This window comes from Coturnix japonica, chromosome 11, assembly GCF_001577835.2.
Source record: "Coturnix japonica isolate 7356 chromosome 11, Coturnix japonica 2.1, whole genome shotgun sequence".
NCBI lineage: Eukaryota > Metazoa > Chordata > Aves > Galliformes > Phasianidae > Coturnix > Coturnix japonica.
The window spans coordinates 13,151,307-13,172,273 of NC_029526.1; the positions used below are offsets into that span (position 1 = coordinate 13,151,307).

At 40.2% G+C, this 20,967-nt stretch overlaps 1 protein-coding gene across 22 annotated transcripts in view; it reads right to left on the bottom strand.

Annotated features, from left to right (window-relative positions):
- The window catches only part of MAF (MAF bZIP transcription factor), a 698,813-nt gene that overhangs the window by 329,503 nt on the left and 348,343 nt on the right, over nucleotides 1-20,967 (bottom strand). For 21 of the 22 annotated variants that reach the window (XR_001557781.2, XR_001557767.2, XR_004308685.1 and 18 more), the window contains one exon: nucleotides 14,418-14,508. The gene's annotated coding sequence lies outside the window, so the exon portion shown is untranslated. Of the gene's footprint in view, nucleotides 1-6,675; nucleotides 7,042-14,417; nucleotides 14,509-20,967 lie in introns of those variants that run through there. The other variant, XR_001557795.2, reaches the window with a different exon arrangement.

Here is a 20,967-nt window from a genome sequence, read left to right on the forward strand (position 1 = left end):
AAGTCTTTTACAGCAGCTTCAGGCAGAACGGTAATACTTGCACAGCCATCTCAGCCCGGCACAAGTCCATTCCTCAGGCAGCACAAAGCTCTGTAGCATGACTTGCTTCAGTGAAGGGCAACTAATTCAGCCTTCCTCCCCTTCTTTCTTGCAGTACAGTTTCACCCTCCCATTTCTGCTCTCTGAAAAGCTCCCCTCAGCCCACAGGACAATGTGTGGCACAAGAGCCATCATCTGAGCGACAACTGCAATACTGCTTTCAGGAGTAGGAAATGCATCCTATAGGATGAAAACGAGACTACTGCCTGACTTAAGTCCCAAGCTCCTAAAATCAGCACTCTCCCTAACAATCCCCAGGAGAACTACACCACCAGCGAGTTACATATTTCTGATGTGTTGATTTTTCATATTCCAGCACAATGCAATCCAGTGAAATACCACAAAACTGAGTGTTACCCTTCAACTCAGGGTCTAAACTTAGGGCTGGTTTGTTGCTGCAGCAGCATTGCTTTGGTTTATGGTTGTTTTGCTCTGGAAATCCATGTATATCTGCTTATCAGAGCTGCATTGAGGTTACTGGACGCTCATTTACCCTTGATCAATGCAACCAGCTGTGCAGCTGTTGGAAGAAGCACACTGTTGCACAAATCTTCAGCATCCCCACTTTGCAAACATTTTCACCTACAATGCTCCAGAGAGATTCACTGCAGGTTTTACAGTGCATTTAAATGCTACACCAAAATACCTGTCCTGTGTGTAAGGGATGTTCATGTGTGTCAGGAGTCCAGAAGGCTGAGAGCTTCCTTTGCAGTGATCCCTCCAGATCCTGAGGATTTGGGGGTGTGCTTTCAGAACAAGAGACCTCAGAGCCCAGTCTAACAAGGGCTTTGAGACAACTCTGATAGTTTAGGCCTTTAAGGGCCCCTTCTAACTCAAATGATTCTCTGATCTCCCATTAGGACGCTATACTTCTCTTTTTCCACCCAGTCTTTGTGTTGCTTCCCCAGACAGCAGAGCTCAAAAGGACTAAAGATGATGGAGAAAGACAAGTTCTCCTGAAATTAAGAATTTTCTTAAAAGCCAAGACTATGATGTGTGCTGGTGGGGAAGGAGCGTTGTTTAATCCTCCTGACACCCATCACTGAAACACAGAGGGGATTTCATTTTTGACTTCTGAATGCCCTTCTATGGATGGGTTGGGTCTCCACCAGCAGAGACCAGGCAGTTTCTTCCCAGGGAACCAGGGTCCCTGTGGGACTATGCAGTGATTCCTATGAGACTTCTGAAAATATAAGAAAGCAATTACTTCTGGTGTTGTCCATATCCACTTTGTCCATTCTTCTTACAGGAGGAAGAAGCTATAGTGTGCCCACAGAGCAAACATACAGGTACTGCATTTACCGGCCTTCTTTTCCACAAAGATGCTGAGCCCTGCAAGCAAGAGTCTTAAATGTTTCTGTATAACCCTGCTTTATCTCTTGTCCTTCTAATGTTGTCTGGATGAGACTTCAGTGTTTTGCTTTGTTGCTCCCCAAGGAGAGGGTAAAAAGTATAAAAGGGAAAATTCAGCAAAACAGATAAACATCTAAAGTTTCCAACAAAACACATGGTTTAACTTAAGGAAAATTCAAACAGCAATCTCTTAGAAAAATATGTACTTAAGTTTTGCTCTGTACGGAGCAGAGGAAAAAACCTCAAAGACTTAGAGAGAGATATCACATAGGAAAGCTGAAAGATATTGAAATGCTCATGGTTCACTTCAGCTCTGCACAGTGCTTCTGACACCAACTTCAGAGAGCAGAGTCCAAGCCCTGTGAACTCACTCCGAGATATAAACTCCCCACTCAGTGATCCCTAAGCATCCAAACAATAATAAACACATTGATGAAGCTTGTTGGAAAGAGCCAAAAGGAAGATGTTTTCAAGAACCGGCTTGCTTTCGCTTCCCTTCAAGCTCTGCTTGAGCAAAAAAAAGGCTCAATGACCCTGCCTGCCTCTATCAAGCATTACTACAAAAGATAGACAAGCAAACGCTCCTCTTTCCCTTCCTGCAGGTCAGCACTAAGTCTGACCTCTGACAGCATTTAACTACTTTGCCTTTCCTGTTGCTGTGTATATTACCTGAAAGTCAGAAGTTAGACAGGGAGGTAAAGCAGTGAAGAATCTGCTCCTGCCTTTATCAGTTATCATCATACTCATCATCTTTTCTTTCCTGTAGAAACAGGACAGAAGATCTTCACCCTGCAGTGCACTTTCCCAATAGCTCACCAGTCTAGAAACAAACCCCAGCTCCATCTACCAGCATTATGTGATCTAATCTGAACTGCTTGAGATCTCTAACATAGCTCAAACCTAAACTCAGTGAAGTTGGTAGAAACAAACCTCAGAGAGTTTTGGATCATCTGATTCAAATCAATTTTGTAACATTTCTGCTTTGATGTGTCACCCCCATGAAATGCCACAAATACACCTACACACTTTTTCTTTTAGAAAGAAGTTTTAGGAAACTATGCACATCCATCCTCCCTGGAGATGCTCAAATAGCACTCACACATGGAGATGAATTTACAACAAACAATGAACTGAGTTTCACAGTGCAAGACCAGAGCTACAGAGACCCTTCCATGCACTTATAAAACACCCTCATGAGCCAGGTTTGAGATGTACAAGTGAACATTCTATAGAACAGAGCAGCTGGACACGCCACAAGTCTTTTCTGTAGAGCAGCACAGCCCAGTCAAGACATCAAAAGTGGTGAGCATCATCAGGGGATCACACTAAGCAACCCCAACACAAAGAAGAGATTCAGATAAAAAAGAGATTCACCACAGCTGATTGTGCAACACCAAACCTTGCAAATCGCAAACGCTATTAACTGTCAGTTGATGATAGTTAACCAGATTAGTATATTAAAGCCATGGAAAAAAACACATTTTAGGTGAAAATTATGTCCTTATAGGCAGGCTGATCTTACCAGATCAAAACAAAAACATGTTCAGAAAAAAAAACCTATTCAAGAAACATATCAACCTGGCCACGCTGCTCTTTCCTTGTATCCTATGGCACAGCATATCAGCGGTTCCTTTCCCCTCATTTGATAGCTACCTCATCAAGTGTGAATCATGAAACCACATAAACTGCAACAATGCTGTCCTCCTACTGACTTCTCGGAACATAAACAATAATAACGTAAATACGACTTACCAACGACTTAAGCAAAGCACTTAAAGGAAATCTATATTTTTGTATAAACCACGGATGTTTAGCAATGGGGGATGATATTTCCAGCTATTCAGAGCTAAGCAGAAATCATCTCACTACTGGCTAGGATGTTTCTTGGATACTGAAAATTAGAGTCAAAACAGTGTCTTTTATTTATGGCATATTTTTTGTGTTGATATCAAGCAGCACGTGTATGGGCATTATGGACTGGTAAATGCCTCAGACTTGATCACTTTACAAATGACAACAAAGTCCTAGCGAGCCTTTATAAAATGCAGTGAAAAATTCATTTCAAGCAGCTTGATGCTAGAAAAAAGAATCTAGAAATCTTATATGCAGTTCATTGACCTCTCTCGAGCATTCATTTAGCTGTTGTTGGATACTAACCTTAGCTGATACTGAATATCCTCAAATGGGACCAGCTACCAAGTCACGCAATCCTCATATTTCTATCAGCTAATTGGTAACCACAAATATTTGTAGTTTGTGTTATCTGAGCAATAACGAGAATCCAGCATGGAAAAGACTCAGACATGAAAAATCAATGTTGAAACCACCTTAAACCCCTTAAGATGACAAAAGACAGAGTCAAGCCTGGAACATTGTCCTTAAAGTACCCCACTGGTACTAGCTCAGCCTGGGGATCTTTCAGGAAGAGCTCCTCCACATATTAGCACACGGTAAGATCTGCTCTCCAGTTCCCACCACCCGCTCACCACACTGTGCCACCCATCAGGGCTTCCCCCAGCCTAACTCCAGTGCTCTCATCCCCCCTCATTGAGTGAAGCATCCTAAACCCAATGCTTATGCCGAGCAGTGTGAGCACTGCCTTTAACACTAAAGCTTCCAGTGCCACTGACAGACCTTATTATCTGAACCCTTTGCACTGAATAAACAGGTTTCCTGAAAGGGAAGCTTGAAGGTTCACAAGCTATTAGGGATGACTGTGAAGATGTTTTTGCATGAGCAAAAACTGACCTTCCAAAGCCCAGAAAACAATAGTGAATATAAAACTAATAATGATCTGCTACATCTGTGTTAAAATGATAACCAAAACTGGACTGTGTCAAGGGTCTAAGGGGCCTTCACTCCAGTACCAACTACTGCTGATCTCGACAGCTGGTACTGACGTGCCATAAACAACTTTCATTTATTGCCTGCACCCTGCTGAATCAAAATACTTAATTTCAGGATCTATGGGCTTCATCTAAGGGGAATCCAGTCTAAAGCTCCCACAGAGCTGCTAAGTGAAGTACAAAGGAAAATGTAAGGAAAGCTGTCAAGCAGCAGGAAAATTCTACAAAAACAAGAAGTTTCCAGTAAGGGAAAAATATTTGCTGTATTTCTTGCATCCATTCCACATGTGGAATTCCCTGGCACGTGGAGGTCACGATTTCTGCTAGCACTTTCAAGCACTGCATTACCTCCCATAAAAGGCAAAGAGTGGCAAAAACAAACAACAGCAGCTTATTTGCATGAGGGTTTTCAGCCATGACCTCGGGTGAGTCACAGGCTGTTTGTCCTCTGCCAAACGAGAGATGGTGGTGCTCTCCCTCTGACAAGAGCTCTGAGAACTGCAAAGGACTCCAGATATTGAAGTGCTGGATACCCTCAACACAGCACATCCCCAAAGCCATCCAGGTAAACTGATGCCACGTAAAGGAGGCAACACTGAGAATATTCCCTGATGATGTGCTGTTTTACCTATTTAACAGCACAAATTAGTGTTTTTCTTTATCTCATTGTTTCTTATTTCTTCCATTTACAGCACATTTGAGTCACCTGATACAGAAGTTGGTATCTTGGTCCACAGCATGAAGATGACAGAAAATTTTGCTCCACTGTTTTCTCAAGTCTGCTTCTACTTTTGGATTTATTTATTTGAGCCACTAAATTATCTAATTAGTGGCATATATAGTTGAAACATGAGCTGCTGTGAATATTTACTGCACACTTGTTCAGGCATTTATCTAAATAGGTGGCATGCCAGGCCTATGTAATAAGGACTAATGATTCTTTAGAAGAGTTACAGGAAATTATGGAAGACAAAAAAAGAAAGTTTTGCACAGTGGGTCGTGGTTTCCAACAACATTTATCAATTCTTCCAGAGATGGAGCAATTGCATAGTAATGACAAATATTTTATTGTAACAAATAAATCAATACTTGCCCTACTGCAGTCTCAGATGCTACTTTTATGGATCTTCCCATGTCTATTACATAAAACTGCTCCTGATAGAGTGCATTAAATGACAACTGCTAAGGGTGGGGGGGAGGGAATACAGCACCACGTCTTTGCACACTGTGCTCTACCTGCTATTAATCACTATCTCATTGCATGGAGATCCATTTATATCACTGCAACAAGAGCGCTGAGTGGCTTACAGTGATGGACTGCACTGCACATGGAATGTTTGCTTTTACAGCAGAGCTGTCACCGCATGCCCGGCAAAATGAAAACTCAAGTTATCCCCAATTAGAAGCAATATTAACAGGATGGCAAGACCAGTAAGAGAATACTGTGAGGTAAGGATAAATAAAACTCCAATGTCTTATCATTTTAATCCTCATACCTACCCAACATCAAACTTGCTCAGGGCACAATACAATCCTCTCTCATACCAGAAGAGTGCACTACACCAGTCCTGTCCCATCCCCCCCCTCGCTCCCCCCTCTTCCTTTTCCTGCAGGGCCCGTCAATGTAAGAGCAAAACGATATGTCATGGCACACTAAGTAATTGCTGCAATATTTTCCTGGATACCTGATATTTCAAAGAGAAGTTAAACTAGACAAATTCTGTTATGCATAGGATCATACCAGAGTAACCTTTGGCTTCTAGAGGAAAACTGAAGGACAAACAACCAAATATGCAGTACAGACAACAAAGGAAGAAAGAAGAAGCCCAAGCATGCTTGTTTTGTTCTCCCAAACCAGTAGCCTAGTATGAAGGAGGATGCCTATCCCTTACATCTACACTTCGTAGCCTATGACCCCACAAGCAGAGGTTCCAGAAGGGACCAGTGCCAGCAGTGAGGAGCAGACAGGGCCTATGAAGTCAAGGGAATACCAGGCGTAGGCAGAGTAATGCCCCAGTGACTGTTTGAAGAATTACAGCTGTCAAACATTGCACCTTGTCTAACCCTACTTGCTGGTAACATTTCCCTACAGAAAGGATATAATAATTGGAGTCAGGGATTTTTATATTGTTCTCAATTTTGTTGTTTTTCTTTTTTTTTGGGTTTTTTTTTTTGTTTTTGTTTTTTTGAAGCTTAACATCCACAAACATTCATTACAATTATTGAATAATATTGTCTTCAAGAGCTTCTTGCCAGAGTTAACTGTGCCAGTTAATTGCTTTATCCCTCTCTTCTCCTTTCCCTTATCAATTAAACACCACTATATGAGAACAACTGGGGGGGACCAGATACCAGACATTGTTTCTCTGTGGAAAGAACCCCTGCTCTTTTCAGGACTGTTTCACTAAAAGACAAATGAAAAAACAGCTTCACCTATTCTCCTTTCTTGTCCACACACGTGCTGGGTCCCCAGTACTGATAAACAGGACAAGCATAAGTAAAACGAACTACCACTTTACTTCACTAATGACTTCATTTTGAAGTGAAGTACCTTTACATATATTTATTTTTAAAGGTAAAGTTGCTTTGCTGTATGCTGGAATGCTGCTGAGCATCTTCCTTGCCATTTCTAATCCCATACTCTCCTCTCAGGGTATCCTTTACCACCATATTGGTACCACTTGGACGGCGTTCTGCTTATTCTACATGGCCAGTTTTACCTCTGATGCATTATATCCACTCCCTGTGGAACAAACGAAATAAAAACTTTCACACTGTACTTCAGTGCTTCATAGGGATACACGTTACCCTCTGGGACTAGGATTAATTTATTCACCAGTATGCTAATTTCATTTGCCTATGGCTATTAGTGAATAAACTGAAGCCTGAATTTGGCATGGTTTTAGGAGTGCTTGCAATGATAAATGACCAAGGGGGTATATCCACATGGATTCTCTTTCTTCTGCATTTTAATTCATTAACCAAATGAAGTCTTAAAACCACTTACCTATTTTCTACCCTTCTGATAGATTAGTACACATTTCATAGTCATTGATCTGATAAAGACAAAAAAAAAAAAACAAACAACCAAGACTGCCTTTCACAGCATTATAGGCAGGTTTCTCTCTATTCCCATCCTTCAGCTAAATCCAATTTTCCTCGTTGCCATTTGACTTGCAAGGGATTTTGATCTGGGTTTTGCTTTCTAAGCGTTTGCCTTACCCAGGAAAAGCCCTTTAACCTAGAACAAAGAGCAGAGAAATAAGTAGGGAACTCCATAAAGAAATGGTCATAGCTCCAGGCAGATCTGAAGCCCATCCTCATATTCTGGGGATACATGGTCCATTTGCAACAAATTTCATGCTTCCTCCACTTCCAACCCCATGAGCTCAAACACAGCAGACTTCAATGGTGCTGTTACTTTATCAGTGCTTGCTTATGGGAAATCCAGCATTTTATTTACAGAGACCTGCCTTATCTTTCCTTTTAGATTCAAGTAAATCACTTGGTGATCATTCAGTCCAAAGGTTTGGACCAAAGGTAGCTCCTTCAGAACATCCTTACCCTTTACTGACATCAACACTGCACAAGTGTCACACCATCTCCACTCAGCACACATTGAGTCACTGCTTCCAGAAATAGCTTTTAGCTCACGTGAGGGAAGTTTCCCCAGTACAACAAATATAGTCACCTTTTCTTTTGGGCAGACGGGGAAGCAAACAGCTGGCAAAGACACGCTTTGTTTACCTGCTCTATTTGATGACTGATTTTCTGGTTCCAGAATCCTTTACCTAAGGCTCTTGCCTTTACTTGGCTTTTAAGGATCTCACTTTAAAAAGCCGAATATGAAGAACATCAGTTGCTCTCCTGCTGATTGGTGTGGATGAGGTTGTGCTACACCATCTGGTCCCAGCTGATTTCTTGCTATTAAAAAGAGTCATCTTTTTAAATCAGTAACTAAGTATTTTTAGTTCTCATTTGTTGCTATTCTACAGCTGGGATCACAATGTTTTGAAGTAAATCAGATGAGAATTACACTGTGAAGAATGTAGCAGAAGATATTCAGTGCACCTATATTAGGTTAATGTATTCTTTTTATGGATTTATTTCTCTTAGTTCAAGACATGCAGAAAAGAACAGGGAAAATAATGAAATCCTTCAAACAACTGATTTACTCTGTATCAGGGATGTGTTTACCTGCCCTACTTAGATGGGAAAAAACAAGTTTTTGCTAGATGTTGCTAGATATGAATATTTTCATCTTTTATTTCCATAAAGATTAGCTACATATGGCCCCTCGAGTAAACAGTGTGTATTGGCTTATAAGCTCTACTGGGGTGGGGGGGTGGAACAGTAGCATTAAAGATGGATCTCTGCTCTCAGTTCCATTGCAACTGCATGGCAGCCCAGAGGCTACAAGAAACAAAAATGTTTATTGATTACTTTCCCCATAACTTTGTACCAAGAATATTGAAGACCAGAGTGTCTTAATGACTTAAGTTCCTTCATTTAGTTGCAACATGAGAACGGAGGCAAAAAGCAAAGGGGAAGTTATTTGTTTAAAGAAAAGTGGGATTACGGAGAAATATATAACCTTCACAACTTTCAGATTAGGAATTGTTTCCAGCAGAACACATTTGTATCTTTACAAATAAGCACTGAAACACTGTTTTATCTACTCAGTGCAGAGCAGGAACAAGGCAAAAATATTGTGCTTCCACAGCGAACAGACCTGCCTTTTAAGAGACCTATTAACAGACACCAATGCAATGCAGCTCCACTTCCAGTACAAGGGGACTTTCAAGCAAGTGCAATATAGAGTAGGAAACAGGTGAAGGGCAAAACTGAAGTTATAGTTCAAGGTAACCACACGCTGCAGAAAAGTTCTTATGACATGGTTGGAAACCTTTACACGTCACCCAGTGAGGGAGCAGCTTTGCTCTTTTCAACTTCAGCTCATCTATATTCACTATAAATGAGTTTTCCAGTTAAAAGACAAGTAAAATCATTAAAGATGGTCACCTAGTTCTTCTGCACTTCACACTCAATACCATGCCTCAAATGCATATCTGTACTGCCTAATTTTAAGTGCTTAGTAGAGCTCATAGCCTTTGCCTCAACAGCAGAGGCACATCTGACAGACAGCCAAGACAATCATAATATGTACATACTACATGAGACATCCAGAACTAGCCTCCTTCAAATACTCATCTATCAGAAACACACTGACATCTTAACCAGTATCATGTTGTATTAGCAAACAAGAGTTTCCCAATCGCTCAGCACTCACTGGTACTTCAGTCTGTGCCAATTAGACAAGTAACAGCATTTCTTGATGCACAGATTTCTCTTCTGACGGCCTCTGACTGACAGAGGACACAAAGTGGCATAACCAGCACCAACTGTCCACCAAAAACTTAATAAAGTGGTTTGGTTGCTGGCAATGCTGTCTTTAAAGTCTCCAAATCCACACAAGAATGCCTTTCGCTATGAAGATCTACATCGTCTTCAATTTGACTCTAGGTTAGAAAACAAACACACTTTACAATTGCATTCTGTTCAAATTCACATAACTTGAATGTTTATCAGCTACTCCACCACTCAAAGCATTATTCATTTCAACAGTGTTTTCACTTGCTTTTCGTTCTATCCTCAGAGAGGCAATAAAACAGATTTATCTTTACCTTCTGATCTTTATTGTCCATTGTCACTTTTACAGATAAAAGCTTTTACTTTGTTTCCTCTGCATCCAGATAGTGGTTTTGCCTAGAAATCCAACTTTGCTGGGTGCCGTTTTGCCCTCTGTTAATCATCTCCTTGCATCACTAAATTGGCTTTGTCACCATCCTCCTTACTGCATTTGGTATTACAAAGTGTTTCCATGTTTGTAAATTTAAAAGTGAACCTTCAGCAAGAGAAGAAACCACAGATACAGTGCTTCTGAAACACCAGCATATGCCTAAAAAACAAACCAGTATCAACTATGGTTGACCACCAGTGGCTTTACTAATGATGGCCCTTTGTTCATTTGGTTCTGTTATTCCCATCTGCAATTCCACAATTAGGTAGAATTGCAGATGTGGCTGCCTCAGGATATTTCATTAGTCTGGGAAACTTGAGAAGCATAAAGAGAATGGTTGGTTATCTTCTAGTGGCTACATGGGAGAGAAGATAATAAAATGATGAGGGACATCTGGGAAATGCTAATTTTATCTTCAAGAAAAAAAAAATTACAGCCACTTTAAATGACAACTAATTTGTATAAATGATCAATAAGTAATGGAGTATTTACAAAGCTTTCCTAATAGTTGATGCAACATGTATATACATGTGTCTCACCCTACTGCCAAAATACGAATTGGAAAAGCACAGAATTTAACTGTAGACTGGAGTTCTACCCCTCTAAGCCTGTCAAAAAGGAGTATTGCTTTTATTAGCAATGAGTAACATTAACACAGGTATCTGAGTACCGTAACCAGAGTAGTTTCGAGGGAGGTTGCATAAGGTTCTATAACCTTAACTCTATGAAATGAAAGTGAAAACTGTCTTCTCTATATTCCTCAGCCACTCCTGATAGCTCTAAATAATAAAAGATAAACAAATGTAAACTCTTTGTATTTCATTAGGAATTGGTCATCATAGTCCCATCTGCTCTAATAATCATTTTCAGGACATCTGAATGTAATACTGAAGTTAACCCAGTGTGGGATACTCACTGCTGTTTCTGTTTAAGTAGCAGTATATTTCAGTTTTGGCTTTATCTAACACAGGCTTTATTGAAACAAGTATATTACTGCACTCACTTTAAATTTCCAATAAATTTTCTATAAATTGAATGCGTGAACATTCTCTGCATTACTCTCCCAACAGCACAAGTCCCACATCAAAGCTGACTAACTATTTGCTTAGCAGCACAGTATGACAAAGCCATATGCCTTTCCCACTCAGGTTTTAGAGTCAAAACTGACCTTCCTGCCTTGATGAACAATTATTTTCTGAACACCAACTGAAGAGGCTCACCACAGTACCCAGAGGCCAGAACCCCACTGCTCAATATCACAGTAGATGTGAGCCAACAACAGCCACTATGTCAATGAAATGTTGCTGTGCAGCTTGGAAATAAACAAAACAAATTAAACATGGATTTTGCAACCTGAAGTTCATCTGACACAGCTGTACAAGGTCAGCAGCCCAGCACTGAGCAGTCATTTCATTCAAGATTACAGTAGGAAATTTGCAAATGATTAAACTTCAGGCCACCAACATTTTGGTCTTCAGTTGAAAAAAGTTCACTGCGATTCCACAGACATTATCAAACCCACCAGAAGCAAAATCTGGGTGGATAAACTTCATGAACTATGGAGACCAAATCAACAGCAACAGCAAAAGGGAGTTTTGGAGAAAGGAAGAAGGCAGCCCCATGTAAGCAGCATCTGAAGCACCTTGGAGGAATTAGGCTGGGGCTGGCTCTGAAGACTCAGGCTGGACTGACTACCTGACCCTTGGTGGTTTCACTGTGAAGATTTATCTTTTCAACTTGCACAACGTAAAGCGCTTTTGAAAACATATGGTAAATGGAGACATTCATGAACACATCCCATCTAATAAATACATTTTATGTTGCATAATAATAACCAGATTCAGTTAGGCTCAGCATAGGAGCCATATTTAGTGAGTATCGTTAGAAACTTTAACATCTAACAATTTTGGAAGAAAACATTAGAAACTTTCCAAAAGAACATCAAGTTGATAGTCTGATGTCTCCTTACAGCTGCATCAAAAAACCTGGATCCCATTATCATAGTTGAGAACGGCATTTTAACTTCTTATCTGTGCAAGCCAGGAATAACACCTTTGAGTATCCATCTTTACACTTGTGGAAATTGTACACTAGATGACAATTGGTTCGTATGAGACTTTGGTAAGACCTAATATGCAGTTAAACTGAGCTGCACTCATCCCAAGTGCAATTTTGTATGAAAAAATCTCTCAGACTGCTAGTATCTTAGAACAAAGATGGGACCAAACTGTTGAATTCCTGCCTTCTCAGAAGGAAACAAAACTATAAAGATCCAAGCGAAAAAAAAGGATCCTTGAAATTCAGCACAGAATTCTCAACTTCTCCTAATGTGGGCAATCTTTCTTAAAACAGTACTTTTCTACTCCAGTGTTGTGGTTGTATGTGTGGCATATCCTTATCTCATTTGTTTGTCAGGTTTGAAATTGTGTTACTCCAATGCTTTTTTCCAGACAAAACTGGAAACCAAAGCTAGATGACAAGAAAATTAACTTTCTTCTGTTTGGAACTATGTTTGTATAAGCATGCTAACAACTTGGTGTATAAAGATATGAACAATCATTTGTTATTACATGGGAAAAGGTGGATTTTACACAAAGATGTGGAATGTTTTCAGATGATTTCACTGTTCTATTGGATTGAGATTTAATTCAGCCTTCCCTAACATTCCCAATCTGTGCATTGGTGGAATCCCCCCCCCCCCAATCACTTCAATGCAATTTTCTAAGAGTAGAAAAAGAAAAGATTCAAAGTTTCTGGATCCTGTGAATTTTCCATGGAGTCAGTGGAGTTTTTCTCCAGGTTTGATGGAGCAGACTGTGGCCCTGTAAGACGCATCTCTAGTGGTTCAGCCAAGATGTTATATGGGAAAACAAGGAATTTTTCAAACGCTATCCTATCATTTTAAAATCAGTTGGTAGTTTGGTTTCCTATGATGCACACAGGATTGCTCTGGAAACTACAGCAATCACTTGTGGCCAAGTTTTGGATAACAGTAGATATTTCAGTACTGAAAACTTGTGCAAGATATCTACAGGCAGGGGACAACACTTGGATTCTCTATCATTGCTGTTGCCACCTCCATTCATTCTCCCACCACCAAATCTAGGTACATTACATTTTGTATCAATACCATAAGATCACCAGGTTTGGAACAATGGCAACTTTTCTATACAATATATATATACTGTATATATGTATATACTATATATATACTATATATTTGGCTAGATATACTGGGTAGATCATAACAGTCTATTAGCTCTTTGAACAACAAACAAAAAACAACCAACAAGCCAGCCAGTAAAATCTTTTGGAAATGGAAGTTGTAGCCCAGGTTCTCAAAGCAAGAAAAATTACACCAAGAAAGCAAACAACTCTTGTTCAGATTTTTTTGCACATTTGGATGTATTCCGTGTGCTTTGAGCATCAATCCATTACCAGAGTATTTGGAAGATGCACACAGGGCCTGCTCTAAGTTTTACTCACTTTATGTGAGCTATCGTGCACAATAATATTAAATGGTCCGGGCACATCGTAGCACTCCTACTTGACTTAGAGAAGTGAAAAGCAGTACCAAAGGAAATGCCAGGTTTCATTATGTTTCACATAGATACGTCTTATATATTTCATAAACCCAGTAATAGCAAGGGAAAAAAAAACCAAAAAAAACCAACACAGGAGCAGAAAACTATCACCAGCATTTATGATAACCTGTACCCTGATTACTGACAAACCTGCTTTTTTTTTAAGCCTTATTCTTTCATGTAAATATACTCTGAAGCAAATAACAGATGACTGATGCTGCAATACAGAAAATCCTACATCAGCTACATTACAATATTTTTAAATAGCGTTCCAGCCTCTCAACCATCATATGCCATCAGCATTGCTCTAGATTAGTTTTCTGAATATTTTCATCTTTTAAACTCTGGACAGATTAGTTTAGGTCATACCATCAACACAATGAGTTTGCTGATATCTCAAGCTAAATTAAGGGTGTATCGTTACCATAGGAGCCCAACTGTGCTATGGAAGCTAAGTGCATTACACTTACACCACGTATTTAAGTTCAGATTCAGTTTCATTTCTATGGTACTAACTTGTATTTGTGATAACCTGGTTAAGGCTGTGTTATCCATATATACATGGGCTCATATGCAGGATAAAAATTTACAAGCCAGACTACCACAGTAAAGCTACAGTCATCTCAGGCTAACAACCTCTAAGTTCACGTTCATTTCAGCATAACAATGGCTGTTATGTTTTTCTGCTTGCAAAGCAACATGGTCATCAGTAATTCTCTTTGTAATTTCACATACCTCTATGTATCTCTCAGGCCGAGGTCCTAGACTGTCATCCACGCTGGCTGATAGCAACCTTGAGCAGGGGGAAATCTGATCCATCTGAACACTAAAAAACAAAAAAGAGAAAGAAGACTGAGTATCTAGACCAGATTCCATGCAGATAAAGCTGATCCTTCCATTTTAAAGACAAAAACAGCCTCATTAAATTACAGTATAGTTTGGTGGGGCCAGTTTCACAGCAAAAATAATTGTTATATGAACACTAATTACAGCTGAAGGTTTCCACAGAGAATGAACACTCAAACATGAGCAGAAGAGCTGGAGGAGAACAACCCCCTGCTGACAATTACACTAAACCAAAAACCAATCAAAGCGTACATGAAAGCTTTTAAAAATCAGCCAATACCAATTCAAACTATTTGAGACCCTCTGTCCAATTTTTGCCTGCTCATATACACACCTACGTAATTCTCCTACTTTGTTCTTGTAAAAAAAACATGCAATGGTTTGTGATAACATAAATTGTAGTGATTTACTTGGCAAGTCCATGCAATGCACTGACAGGTCTGAAAGCCAAAGGCTGAAGCCCAGCCCCAGCCGTTACTTAAAACAAAAGCCACAAGACCTCCAAGCCCCAAACTGCCAAGTCTCACCAAAAAGGTGATGATTTAGATCCACTAAATTTCACATCGAGTAAATGAACTGCTGAAACTTGGTCTTCAACCAATGCTTGGAGCAGACATCAAATCGCAGGGTCTGGGATGAGAAAGGTTCATCCAGAGGACACTGCAACAGGTCTGAGCCCAAATAGGTATAAACAAAGTGAGCTGTACAGCTGCCTCATTATTATACTCAGATGGCCAGAAACATTTTATGTCCTGATGAAGCTGTGTACAAGGGGTGGGAAAAACAGTTCTGTTATTATGCAGAGATTTTAAAGATGAACATGTCTCTAAAGCCACGAAGAGCAAAAAAATCACATTAAGATCCTGCTGGCAATGAGTTTGTTAATTTTTGCTTCCGTGGATCAGAATCAGCAAGATTTATTTTTGTAATGGAGCCTTTAAGACATTCTGTATCTCCAGCTCAGCAGGGATCTCTCAGGAGCAGCACATGCAATGAGCTCAGCACCATGCAGCTGGAGGGCAGAAGTGCTGGTGCATCACAGGGCTGGGCTGCACTGCTCTGCACCCACCCAGAGGGCACCACAGAAGCAGAGGTTCTTCACCTTTTGCTCATGTGCAAAATACTTTAGAAAACAGGCAGTCCTCCTAGGGAAAAGCTGGTTCAAGCCACGCATCAGCCTTATTTTGGAGCCTGAACTTGTATCCCACAAGCTACACCAGCCCTGCTACGTCCAAGGTGAACTGAGATGGAAGCCATTCTATGGATTTCAGCATTGCTTTAAGTCTTTATCAGGCTTCAGGAACACTATAATTGCTAACAGCATTCACATAGAAAGAGTTTGTATGCACTGATAAGGAGGGACAAAACGGTTTAGATCGCATGTCAGATTTCACAAACAAAAGTCAAGATGCTTGCTTTGCTAATGACATATATACATGGATATATATAAACTACACATTAGGTAAATCATGTCCATAATCAAAGCCATAATCCCCGAAGAAAACTGGTCATCACTGGCAGTTCATAGTTGCTCAATTCTGGCTCAGGCCTGAAGCAGTGTTCTTAGTACCTAATTTCAAACAGATTTTTTTCTTAAAAAGATCAAAAATGATGGAAGATGCTATATATTTATAAAACAGTGACCAGAAAATTCCACTTTTTTCCTAAAGCACGTCTTAGATCAGTCAGATATTTATGAGCCATAAGGAAAGGTTTTCACAGCTTTGTGAAACCATTTTTACCTACATGCTACCAGGACAAATTTATGTATGGCTGCATGAAAGTGTGACCTGCCCCAAGGAACTTGCTCCTACAGAGGGCAATCAGGACCAACCCTCGACAGCTGCTCAAGCTTTGCCAAGCACTTTGTTGAGATGCAACAAGGCCCACATGCACAGCAATATAACGAGTTTCCACAGCTGAGCTTTCACTAAATTAAAGAACTCTGACTGCAGTGTATGAACATTCAGGAGCAGCAATGCCAGATTATCACTAAATTTTCCATACATTTCATTGTAATTCTGCATTTGAAATCAACTTGCCCAAGTTATGAATAAACCACCAAAATCTAGTTAATTCCCCAAAACTTAACTACCCTACCATTCTCACTTAGATTTTTAAGGTTTTATTTCTGTTAAGGTAATTGACCACCTCTGCTTTCTTGCTATTGAAGCAATAGGACACTCAAAATCAGATTTTATTATAAAACTAACATCATCAGGTCCCAATTACGAGCAGAAAGTATAAAAAAAATGGTGATTAGAAGCTTACTGTGTTCTATGAGATTACCTAGAAATTTTTATGTTTAAATAACGTCAGTGGATTACCCTACATTAACAACATAATACGAGTTAATGAGGCACCCAAAACAAAAGTCATTGCAGTACTCTTCTCTTGTTTAATTGCTTATAATCTTTGTTCAGTATAATACTAGGTGCAAACAATTAAACACAATGGTAAAGCACTTCATCAAACCTAAGGAAGATCCATGGCAAGTATTCAGACCTCTATTCCCTGAGGTTAGAAGTTTAAGAACAGAATAACACTGAATCATATCCCCACTCATAGGCCTATTATCTTTTCTCTCTTTAGTTCTTAGACAAAAATTGATGAAGGAGCCTAATCTCTAGATTTTATCATCAAGTAGTAAGAACAGATACATCACAATGTATAAATCCATGTTGCTTCCCTGGAGTCAATGGAGTTGTATTAATTTACTTTAGCCAGGGTCAGAGCTGTTACTTTCATACATTCAAAGCTAGGAGTACCAGATAACAATCTTCTTTCTTTTTACCTCTCAAATCAGAACCACCACATCAAACACCTGTTTGATCTTGAAGAGATTCTACGTGTTTTATTGGCATAATAATTTGACACTGCTAGAAATACTTCTTGAATATAAGCCTTCAATTTTTTTTCCTAGTTCTAATTCTTCTGTGTTACAGAATTATGTAGGAAGATGTACGTACTTATAGATCCATAAGTAATTAATACCTGAGAGCACTGCTGGGAAAATTATCTCAGCTGATCTTTAGACAACTCAGTTGCCTAAATATATTTGCACAGCATTTACTTCTGCCTTTAAAAGAAGCAGCAGATTAACAAGCCACAGGTGCCAAACGAGGATAGAACAGAAGCTCCCTTTAAAATTAAGCACACAAGTCCTAGTGTGGGCCACTAGCTTCAAATCATTTAACTGCTGTAAAGACATCTCCCAACAACTCGTCTCTTCCCATCTAGAATAAATTTCATCTCTGCTGTCTCACTCATCTACAGGAAACATTGATTTCAACAAACACCTTCCATAAACAGAGAGCAGGAGCACTGGAGGTGCTTCAGGAGGAAAGGCAATAGTTAGAAAACACCAACACGCTAATAAAATGTATCCACCAACCTTTGCTCTTCAAGGTGCTTTTTGTAGAGAAACCACTTACCTCAAAGCAAACCAAACCCAAAAATTAATATATAAATAACATCCAATTACTTTCAGTCTCACAGGCTGAATAACTAATTTTACTGTTCAATTAAGAAACGTAAAGTCATGCTTACAATTCCCAAGGTCATCTAAAGCAACAGCTCATAGCCTAGAGGATCAAGCAAAAGAGTTCTTGGCATTATCTTCCTCCAGTACAGCAGTTGTTCCTACCTCAGCTACCAGAAAGAGTCTCACATGCCAGATTACATGGTTTATAATCTCTTGCTCAGAAGCTAATCCACTACAGCTGAAGTTGGCTCCAGCCTCACCCAACTGGGCTCCCTGGTAACAAATGCAGTGAGGACAAACACCTGTGGTCGATGGTTAGTGCAAGGAGAACGTTAACCTTTCCTGTGCCAGTGGTTTAGCCTGGTCCATATACATCTCACTGCAGCCTTAAACACATACAACTGTTCCAATGAAAGCAGCCTGTTCCTCATTAGCAATTTCACAGAGTCCGAAAATAATGATGTGACAACAAACTCAACAAAATTTGCTCTAGGGCACAACAAGAAATAGACAAGATTTCCATATTTTTGGAGGACAATTTACTGTACTTGAAAGAGATGAATTCTTTCTGTTTACATTAACCGCCTCACTATTTGGTCCAATTATTCCTTCTACTTCAGCAATCATGTTATGCTTGTTCAAGAAGAAAGAAATAACAACAGCTTATCTAGTTGAGAGCTAAGAACAAACAGTAAAAAATCAGTGGATGTACTTAAGCACTACAGTTGTTGCTATTGTGCTAAAGAGATGATTCATGTTCTCATAGCAACTCGGGTGAAAGAAAAATGCTCTTCTTCTGAAAAGGCTTCTGTTATAATGGTTAAAGAACTCTTGAATAATCAAGCTAAATGGAGAAGGGAAAAAACACTTCCCTATGAAATTACAAGCACTAAACTCAAGGACATGTTGATCTTTATATTATATCGATCTTCATACATATCTCTGTTAATAATCTGCCACAGTTATATACGGTATCGAGCCAAGACAAAACCAGACAGCATCAAATATCACAAAGCCCTTTAAATAATGTGAATCTTCCAGCCAACAGCTGTGATAACCGAATGTTTATGGAGGTTTGCTACAGGAGAAATCTGTATCGTACATTCAAACGCTCTTCAGTCAAAACCATTCACACAAATGATTACTACCAGCCCTTCACAAACTGCCCCATGCATTTTGCATTCACATGGCTAACTGGCCACAAGCAGCGAGCACCAAATCCTTTCTGGCATGGCTGTCACACCATGCTCATGTGTCACTTTGCTCTCACTGCACGCACATCACAGTCACAGCAGATTGCAGGGAACTGGCAGGAGTGACAGAGAAGTCCGAGTGGACCGTGGTCACGTTAAGCTGACTTCATAGTTTCGATGCACTGTGATCTTGTCTTCACCCATTGAGGTTTATACTGTTACCACAGTCAAAATAGATCACAGTTTGCTAGCACATTACTGTCATGTTTTATTCATGCTGAATATGCTTTATATATGTGTGTTTTTTTCCTATCCATTCATTGCAAAATGGCTTTCACAAAGCACTTGCTAAGTTGCTGCAGGCACAGAGGACAAGCTTGTCCTTGACCTGTGTTTTAACACTCCTCTCTGAGTAGAGCTTGAGTTTCAAATAATGGCCAGGTTGTGGGATTAGGAATCAATATTCAGGAACACTAGCAAGAGAGAAGGGGCTTAATTTCCTGATATGTGTCAGCACAGCATCAAGCTAGACCTAGGCCAGGTAGCATCAGTTACCAGCGCTGCCTTCTGGAGCTGCTCCTAGACTGAACTTCCTGGGAAGGGATAAAGATATCAGCAGTCGCTTTCCTTTCCCCAGCTGCACTCTCTTTTCTCTTTCACCAATGTCTTCTTCCTCATTTTCCTCTTCTGCTTCATTCACTGTTTTTCTCTATTTCCTCTCTCATCATTTTCCTCTTCCTTATCATCCTCCTCCTCTCCTCCTCTCTCTGTTTTGCTGTTCTTCGTCCACAGGAGCCTCAGCATTACCAGCTGTGAGTGCTGGAGCTGCGTGCATCTGGCATCATGTATAAACCACTGCTTCTGGCAGTACCCGCCCAGCCCTGCAGGATGGGGCCTGCTTGGATAACAAAAACCCACAGTAGCCAGAGGAAAAAAATATTAAGTCTCTCAAACTGATTGTGGGACAAGTAATTACTGTAAAAATCAGCAGAATCCCACCCAAAGGAAGGGATCGTGGCAGCAGACCTTTTGATCTCACCAAGGTATGTTCCGCATTATCCCTGCGAGGGAGCATTCAGCTGGTGGCCCACAGCTGGCTGCAAGATGGGCTGCAGCCTTCAATGTTTATTTCCTCTGCCAATCTGTGTTGCAACTCTATAGCCACTGAGAGTTCTGTAACCAACCATTAATTAATGGTTTCAGCCAAGCAGCACTGAGTGTATTTGCCCTTTTAGCAATGAGCATTTTGGAAACTAAAACTGCATCAGTAACTTCTCCTTAAAAGTTTTCTCAACGAGTTTTGACAGCTTTAATACAGGAAGGTGGGATGGTGACAGGATATCTACCCAGAGATTGTTACACGGTTCTCTTAAACTTATCCAAAGCTTTTTAGGAACTTCTTGGAATGCCCTTTGGTTTCACCATGCTCTTTCTCCATCAGTTGGATTTTGGCAGTGAAGCACAGCAGGATATCCAAGAGCACCAAAAGAGGATGGACTCATTCAGGCACAGCTCCCACTGGAACACAGCTCCCCTGACTGCAGCAAAGTCCTGCTGGCAAAACATGACTGCAAGCTCAGCATCCAGCCCTAGAGCTCCTGGTGAGCATGCTACAGCAGGCTCCTCTGGATGTAACAACTGCTGTGACTGTTCACTAACACTTATTAAGACACTGACTTGAGCATGCACCTTACCCAGATCTTTCAAGGCACCCAGTGTTATACTGAGATCAGCATGCAAATTAAAGCACAGCCTAGTTAGG